This window comes from Solanum pennellii, chromosome 3 (genome assembly GCF_001406875.1).
Source record: "Solanum pennellii chromosome 3, SPENNV200".
NCBI classification, from domain to species: domain Eukaryota; kingdom Viridiplantae; phylum Streptophyta; class Magnoliopsida; order Solanales; family Solanaceae; genus Solanum; species Solanum pennellii.
Genome location: NC_028639.1, coordinates 62,907,005 through 62,914,075, shown reverse-complemented (window position 1 = coordinate 62,914,075; position 7,071 = coordinate 62,907,005). Strand labels below are relative to the sequence as shown.

The 7,071-nt window shown below is 32.2% G+C and overlaps 1 pseudogene; it reads left to right on the top strand.

The window, feature by feature from the left end:
* Window positions 1-352: 352 nt before the first annotated feature.
* Window positions 353-5,858, top strand: LOC114076514 (annotated as a pseudogene).
* The last annotated feature ends 1,213 nt before the right edge of the window (window positions 5,859-7,071 follow it).

Here is a 7,071-nt window from a genome sequence, read left to right as displayed (position 1 = left end):
TTGACATGCTGAAGTCATTCCTATAAACAAGGTTTTTATGTGAATAACATGCATAATTTGTCAGATAGATAATCAGATAACTCAATAATCAATTATAAATCAAATTTTATCGAGCTGGTTTTAATTAGGGAAACTTTCATATATAGCCACTTAAAAATAATTAATTACTCTTCATAGCGATAGTTCGATAATTACAATTCGTAACTACATATTATATGGAGGAGAGAGGCGAGCGAGACTGGGAGAGAGAGGAGAGAGGCGAGAGAGAGAGGGAGAAAAGAGTGGGAAAAAGGTGAATTGTATATGTATATTGGTTAAACAAATTGTATATTATACATATGTAATTGTATATATGGCAAGAGAGGTTGGGAGAGGGATGAAAGAGACGAGCGAGGCTGGAAGAGAGAGGAGAGAGGCAAGCAAGATCAAGAGAGAGAGGAGAGAGGCAAGCGAGAGAGGGAAGAGAATGGGAGAGAGGTGAATTGTATATGTATATAATTGTATATTATACATATACATTTATATAAATGGCAAGCGAGATTGGGAGAGGGAGGAGAGAGGCGAGCGAGATTGAGAGAGGGAGGAGAGAGGCAAGCGAGATTGAGAGAGGACCGAGAGTGGGAGAGAGGTGAATTGTATATGTATATAGGCTAAATAATTATATATCATACATATTTATTTGTATATCTTGGTGAATTATACATATACAAGCATGTAAATTCTAGCTGACATTAAATACATACGGAGGTGGTGATACGTAATACAACAGCATGCATTATTCTTGTAGTTATAATCAAATAATTGACTACCAATACACACAAAAGTTTAACAAATAAAATAACATGAGGTAGCACGTAAATTCCCCTCCCCGAAATTGTTTCATCTACATATAGAGAGTTGGGTTACTCTAAATTATTACACTACTACTAATTCCGTCCCAGATGCAAACTCTTCGACATAGTTGAACTTTATGTTCAAAATCCTGCTAAACATGAGGGAGATACCGACAAATATATAACACATAAATGCAGTTAATAATACTAATTACATGGGCAGAATCAACATACACACATTTATTTATTTCATATATCTGGCAAAAGGTGGACATTTATGCAAGTAAATTATAGCATAAGAACAAATATAATATCACACATAGAGCGGGGGAAGAATGGAAAACTAAGCTGCATGCTTCGTTTTATTTATTTGCACTATAAATATGTGATTGATAAACTAATCACATAAAGTGTGTAAAGGATGAAACAAAGGTCTTATTCATAGTGATGAAAGAAGGTTCAGTCAGTAAAAGGAAAATGATTAATTAATGGGAGTCAAATTTGAAATCTTTATTTCCTTTTATGAAGAGAGTAAAAGTCAGTAGCAAATTTCCCGTAAAATCATTAATGATTTTCTCAAGGAAGATCTGCCCACAATTCATTAAGGCAAGGGATATTCAATAAGAGATTAACTTTTGTGCACGGACAGTAAAACTCTTTTTATATTATCACTTAACTCTAAGGCATATAGAAGTTAGGTTTTTCAATTTATTCTTACTTTTTATTTTTTAAAACACAAATATTAATTATAGTGTTATAAGGTAACTAGAATTTTGAATTTAATTTATCAAATTAGTTTAGGATTCTTTTTTTTAAAACCTACCGACAATATTCCATTGTCGTTCTTTTTCATCGTTCTTGATTCATCGTGGTATTATTATTTCTTCGTGTCACCATCGTTCACTTGAAGCAATTTAAAACTATTATCATTGGAATTAATGGTAACTATTCACTCATTATTTTTTAAAAAAGTTATGAATAGGGAACGTTATTCAACTTAGAAAAACATAATTACTTTATCATCATTCATTATATTACCTATTTAATATACTTCACTTTGAATGAACTTAATTAACTTAAAGATAAATTGTTAATAAAGAATTTTTCTCATGAATAATATAGTTTGAATCTATAAGCTATATTTATTTTGTTAATCTTACATCTATTATCTACATGGTGCAGGACAAATTTGGATTCTCTACTTGCCTGAACAAAATACAGAAAATATAAGATCTTCACATGAGGATATTCCACAGTTTGGTAATGAAGAATCAAGAGTGTCGTACATCGATAAGGAGTTTCAGTCACTTGCTATTACATTTAAATTTTATCTTGATTATGCTCATCGTAGTGATTTTAGTGTGCGCAAAATCAAATCACTAGATCAAGGAAAGATGAAGCAATAATAGGCCAAGAATTTGTTTGTTCAAACGAAGGATTTCAAGAAGAATGACTTGAGAACTGCGTTGCTAAATTTGGTTTCTTAATCTTCAATGAAGTTTATCAGTTATTCATACGTATTATTCTCATATTCCCGGTACACATCCTACAAAATTTTCAAAAGGAATACTCCAAAGTCAGTGGTGTATATAGCTTATTAGATACGGGGTTCAATCGAACACAGTATTTTCAATACGGAGCATGGATATTATGAACTCATATTTGGGATGACATTTTTCTAAGAAAAGAATAAATCTTCATGACTACTTATCAAAAAGAAAAGAGAGAAGTAACAATCGTAAAGAAATGAAAAAATAAACCTCAAGTTTGAGATCCTTATAGAGTGACTTAATTTCAGCAACACAAGCATCATCATCTTTTCCACAATTCTCCTGAAAAAAAGTTCTTTCATTTAGTATTTTGCTAGTTGTTTGAGGAACTATGTTGCTCGGACCATCCAAAAGTATTGTCGCGCTCATAACTTTAGTAGGATTCAAAATACACCCACCAATATTTTTGAAAAGTTCGAGTTATATAGTTTCAGATAATGTACCAAGGGATGATAAATTTTTTAGGCTCACATCCAATAACTTCTTTTGCTCCTCGTTGCAGTGTTCTAGGGCTTTCACAACCAATCAAGAGCACTTGAAAGCTTTAATATTCATGACATTCTGATAGTAAGACAAATCGTTATAAAATCTCTACATTTTCAAGTTAAAAGAGCTATGTATTATAAGAAAGCTGGTACTAAACAAAATCCATAAAATTGATAATGTAGCTCTTTTAACTTGAAAATGTAGAGATTTTATAATAATCTATCTTACTATCAGAATGACACGGATATTAAAGATTTCAAGTGTTCTGGGTTGGTTGTGAAAGCCCTAGAACACTGCAACGAGGAGCAAAAGAGTTATTGGATGTGAGCCTAAAAAACTTGTTATTCCTTGGTTACATTATCTGCAACTATATAGCTCCAACTCTTCAAAAGTATTGGTTGGTGTGTTTTGAATCCTACTAAAGCTAGGAGCACGATAGTGTTATTGGAGAGTCCGAGCAACATATCTCTGCAAACAACTAGCATGAGCAAAATGCTAAATGTAAGAACCTTTTTTTGGCTGAAGAACTATGGAAAGATGATGATGCTTGTGTTGCTAAAATTAAGGCGCTCTATAAGGATCTCAAACTTGAGATTTTCTTTATTCCTTTCTTTACTATTGTTGCTTCAGTCATTTCTCTTTGAGAAGTAGTCATGAAGGTTTATTCTTTTCTTAGAAAAATGTCATCTCAAATATGGTATTGATAACAGTTAGATTCAAGATTTAAACTTGATAGCGTCAAACTTTCTAGTAACCCTTTCTACTTTTCAAATTATGAGTTTAGAATATAGTATTTGTTAAAAGTTAGGGGTTTTTCACATATATATTCATGCTCCGTATTGAAAACACTACGTTCGATTGGACCATGTACCTAATAAACTATATACACCACTGACTTTGGTGTATTTCTTTTGGAAATTTTGTAGGATGTGCACCAGATTTATGAGAATAATACATAGGAACGGTAGATAAACTCTATTGAAGATCAAGAAACCAAATTAAGCAAAGCAATGCAAGCAGTTTCCAAGGATTTTGTTCAAAAGAAAAATTTCAAGAAGAACTGATTCAGTCTCAAAAATTTATTTCAGAAAAGATTGAGGTTTGGGATGGAATACATATCTATAAAGTTCATTTGTTTAAAAAACAAACTCATGCATACATCGTTATATTGAACCTTATACTGAAAGATTTACTTGGTTTTTGTTGTAAGTTTGAGTTCATGGGAATCTTATGTAAACATGTGCTAATGGTATTTTAAAGAAACAAACTTACTCACTTCAACCCTGTTATCTATTGAATCGATGGACAATGTATGCAACCAAAGAAAAAGTTCATGACATGTCAAATGACAAATCACAAGTGAATAATTTGAAGTCTTCCTCTATATAGTTCAATAATATTATGATGCGTTCTTTTGGTATCTCTGAACGAGCTACACAATCTGAAAGACATTATAAATATGCGAATCAAAGATTATCCCAACTATGTGAAGAACTTGATGAACTTCTTTACAAGGTCGAGAATGATAATGTATTTGATGGTCTAGTTAACGAGTCAAATGTGAAACTAAACACAAGTGAGCCGAGATAAAACATTATTTTGATTGACCCTTTATGTGTGGTAACTAAAGGGCGCCCAAATTCATTGAGAACTAAAAATGGTCTGGAAAATTCTCTGAAAGTCAAGAAATGTTCTTCTAAGAAATAAACAAGTCAAATCAAAAGCTCAAAGAATGGTAAGACAAAGGGCAAAGGTAAAGGCAAAGGCAATAAAATGAGGTTATCTCACTTTATATAATGATAAATAATTATTGATTATTATTTTTGTAACTTTGATATTTGAGGTATAGTTCAAGCTTTAATGTTGAATTGGGAACTCAAAGCACATCAATACTACTTAGTACAACTCTAATAATGGTAAATTCTTCTTTTAATACTTCATATTATATGTTTATTAAAATTTATTTTCATTTACTTCCATATATTTATCTAATAAATTGTACTTCTTTTTGCTTTTAAAAGAAGCAATCTCAATCATATTCGGAATCATTTCAAGGACAAATTAACTGTGGATATCATACCTCATTCACGGTAGGTTTGCTCTTATCGTATCACTATATATTTACAACGTATTATGTCAAAAATGACTTTTAGTACTTTTTTCAGGATCTGATGAGAACAACTTCATATCCGTACAGGCAAGATTCATGATTTATGAATGTTAAAACTTGTTTTTAGAGCTTAGAGACTCGAGGTTTAACTGGTTTAGCTATTACCATTAAACTTACTTGGCAGTGTAAGATTTACACTGTGAGTGCACACAAGTTAATCTAATGATACTAGCAATTTGCATAAACTTAGGCACCAATGGAATATTTAACTAAGGGGAGTAAATAATCATGCTTTTCAGAGACTTAATTTTAACAAATTTTGCTATAACAAGTCAAAGAGTTCATTAAGGGCATTCATCAACAATAGAATCAACTAGCATAAAGAGAGAGAGTAAAACAAGATTTTAAACCAATATTTATGGCATGACCGAATTAGCATAATGAGTAAATACAGATTATTCAAAGTTTTAACACAATCAATTATTCATCAACAATTACTATATAGCATGATGTATCACTCTAACATGTTAGCTAGCTTTCATAAATAAAGCATTTAGTCAGTAATTTATGACATAAATAAGCCAATTATACGAATCTCAGAGTATATCAAAATTATCGTAAGTAATTAAATGTTCGACCACAATTTAGACAAAGGAAAGGACATTCCGCATATAAGGGCATATGTAAAGAATCAGTGAGCCCATAATTTGAAGAAAAAAAAGAGTTTCATGTTGAACAGAAATATCTGAAATTGTTCATATAAGGATAGATACAACTCACATATGATAGCACAAGCAGCATCATAACACAAAATCCTTACTCAAACATGCATTGGGAGAAATTAAGAGATGTTAGAAGATAACTAATAAAAAAACAAGAACCAACCTGGACGGGATAGATTCTTCTTTAGCAAACCCAAGCCTTAATGCTTCTAGTCCACCCGACTCTTCACGGTCGGAGCGGCCTCTGCTGGCTGCTGGCTGCTGGCTTGCTGGAGTCAGGATCGCTGTCGCCGAAAAAAGAAAGGAGAGGAGGCGAGAGGCTTCTCTATAGCCTGGTTTCTTCGCCGGCGGAACAACTGGTCGGAGTGGCGTTCCTGTTGCTGTGGTCTTATCGTACCTAGAAGAAAAAAAGGCGGAGGGAGAATGGGAGGAGAAGAAGAGAGGGGTTCTCGCCAGTGTTGGGTTTTCCGCCGGCAATGGAGAGAGAGAGGGTGGCTTCGCCGGCGGCGTCTTGCCTGAGACGGCAACAGTGAAGGAGAGGAGTGGTGCGGCTAATTTTTGAGAAAGAGAGGAACGAGTCAAGGTTTAGCTCTTTGGTAGCTTAAAATAGGAAAGAAAGATTACTTTTAATCCGGACCGTTAGATTAGAGAACTTGAACGGCTACGATTTGATATAGTACTTAACTCAGTGATGACGGTGGAGATTGAAAAGAGTTTGATATCTTAAATTGGAATTGAAATGAATGAGAGGCTATAATCGAAATAAAATTGAATTGAGAGGGCAAGAATTTATATGAATTAGAATAGAATAGACTAAACTATAAATGATTTTGGAGGAAAGATTTAGAAAAAGTCATTCAATTGATAAAAATAATACAAAATAAAATACTTTCATATAAATTTGACACACCTAAATAATAAAGACATTTAATTAAATAAGTAAAATAATAATTTCGAGTTTAACTAACGAAAATATGATGATAATAATAATAATTAAAAAGATTAATAATAATAATTACAAGAAATTTTTTAAATTATACATACTAAAACATTTAATTATTTAGACAAAATTAATTAAACATTTAAACACGTAATAAAAGGAAATATGTATTTAAACCAAACAACGATTTCGAAAGAATTATAGGTCGATCAAAATTGGGTATCAACAACAATTAAGAAAAAGTCAAACGACTCTATTCACATATGAAGGATAGTTCGACTCAACAGTCCAAATACCTATGAGTGCTTTGAACATAGCTTTTGCAACAACTCAATTTTTATTTTATTTTTTTGCAACAACTCAACTTGGTGATAATACTCCACATATATGATGTACAAAGGGTTGATGCCCAAGTATCCTAAAGTCTATT